Source organism: Canis aureus, chromosome 24 (genome assembly GCF_053574225.1).
Source record: "Canis aureus isolate CA01 chromosome 24, VMU_Caureus_v.1.0, whole genome shotgun sequence".
NCBI lineage: Eukaryota > Metazoa > Chordata > Mammalia > Carnivora > Canidae > Canis > Canis aureus.
Genome location: NC_135634.1, coordinates 22,453,233 through 22,455,578, shown reverse-complemented (window position 1 = coordinate 22,455,578; position 2,346 = coordinate 22,453,233). Strand labels below are relative to the sequence as shown.

Below are 2,346 nucleotides of genomic sequence, written 5' to 3'. Positions count from 1 at the left end.
TCACTTTGTTAACATAACAAAAGGCATCTCTATGGTTCCTATCTCTTTGGAAATTCCAAAGGTTTTTGCCAGAAATGGAGATGAAGACCAAATATTTACCTTACTATAAATCATAATATCCCACAACCTCTTCCTAATTTCTTCCAGCTTGAAGTAGCTCAAATTCTTTTTTAGGTGACTTTTCAATTTGATATTCTTAGCACACACTTACATATGTAACTAAAATGTCCAAGCTCAATTACATCACATTCATAAGAATACTAAAATTACAATTGGTCTCAGTTCATATCTGCCATTTATGCTAAATCACACACTGCCTGTGTGAGTTTTAGTCCTTGGAGAAGACCTTACCAAGGAATTAGCACTTGTGAAGGTGAAAGGGAAGGGAGAAGTACATAGGTAAAGCCTTCAGGCTATTTTGACCTCTACAAAAAGAGAGAGGAGGTTCACAGAGCAAATGAAGATGAATGCCAGAGGACTGGGATCTTAGCTAAAGGACAGCATTCCAGTTACTGAACTTTCAGCAAGTAGACCTTTGAAAGTCATGATCTTCTTTGAAAATGTCCTCCTTGTGTGAAAAAAAAAAAAAAAATCAATTGTTGCCCAGTCACCCTCTTGAATTATCAGAAAAAAATTTCCAACTCAGATAAAATGCATTTTTCCACACTAAGAAACATCCAAGGTCTGTTTGCTCCACTAAAATTACAAATGGAATTCAACATAGTGCAGTAGGTTTAGCATCTTCCATTTCTTCCAAGCTCAAACCTTTCCATGGATATTTTGAGGTGTAATGATGAGACTATTGGATTTGAAGATACTCTTAATGCCCATCACAAAGTGAACTAATGGGAGAACTACACTAAATCGTGGAATATAAACTTGGTTTACTGTAATCTGTTGTGTTATTCATTAAAATAGAGGAGCTGCATGTTGTTTATAGTCATCTTTTTACTATAATTTGATGTACACAACATTAAAAGTGAGTTAGGGACAAATGGGGCTAGGCAGGGGGCCATGGAAGCAGGCTCACAAAAATCCCAAAAATGCTGAGATGTAAGGAAACCAGAGATAAGGGAGCAAGCCAGACCACCCTGCCCTTGGTGTGGGTGGGGAAGGTGTCTTGTTGTATCAGCTATTTGTGACCAAGAAAAAAATCATCAGATTCTAAAAAGGAAGTAAGCCATTAAAGATATTTTCACTAGTCTTCAACAGGTGATATCAATGGATAGTTAAAAGGATTTAGGTTCCCTGAGTAGGTTCTCAATAAAAGACCAACCCTACATGTCCTCTCACTTCTGAGAGCTTCCTCTATATCTTCACTTTATAAACTTCTATTCCCTTACTCATTTTCTATTGTCCATGAGATTCATTCTTCGACTCCGGGAGATAAGAACAAAGCTCTCTTGTATCAAAAGTACTGACACATGGGCAGCCCGGGTGGCTCAGTGGTTTAGTGCTGCCTTCTGCCCAGGGTGTGATCTTGGAGGCCCAGGATCAAGTACCACGTCAGGTTCCCTGCATGGAGCCTGCTTCTCCCTCTGCCTGTGTGTGCGTCTCTCATGAATAAATAAAAATAAAATCTTAAAAAAAAAAAAAAGTACTGACACATGAGAATTTTTACCTAAATGGTATCTGTGATCATTTGAAATTATTTGGGTCTTTGGTTTATAGCCATGTGACAATTGAAACCTCTAAAGGGAGGTGATTTTAAAACTCCCTATTTACATGAAAACAACAGAATCCTAGGTCTTCAAAAAGTTACTGTTATAGAGTTTTGTTTTTTCTAAACTGTCTACAGGTTCCAATTCAGCCTACTTTATGGGTATTCCATAAATTTAATTTTGAATAACCATTATCAGCATTTGAGTCTACAACCTTCATAGTAGCATCTTGATCATCAAGACAGTGTGGTACTGGCACAATAACAGATACATAAATTAATGGAACAGAATAGAGAACCCAGAAATGGGCCCTCAACTGGTCAACTAATCTTCAACAAAGCAGGATAGAATACCCAATGGAAAAAAGAAGACCATCTCTTCAATAAACGGTGCTGGGAAAATTGGATAGCCACATGCAGAAGAATGAAACTAGACCATTCTCTTACACCATACACAAAGACAAATTCAAAATGGATGAAAGACCTAAAAGTGAGACAGGAATCCATCAAAATCCTAGAGAAGAACAAAGGCAGCAACCTCTTTGACCTCGACCACAGCAACTCCTTACAAGATATATCTTTAAAAGGCAAAGGAAACAAAAGCAAAAATAAACTATTGGGACTTCATCAAGATAAAAAGCTTCTGCACAGTGAAGGAAATAGTGAACAAAACTAAAAGACAATCT

At 37.3% G+C, this 2,346-nt stretch overlaps 1 pseudogene; it reads left to right on the top strand.

Annotated features, from left to right (window-relative positions):
- The first annotated feature begins 463 nt into the window (after positions 1–463).
- On the top strand, positions 464–975 carry LOC144296474 (proteasome maturation protein pseudogene; annotated as a pseudogene).
- Positions 976–2,346: the final 1,371 nt, after the last annotated feature.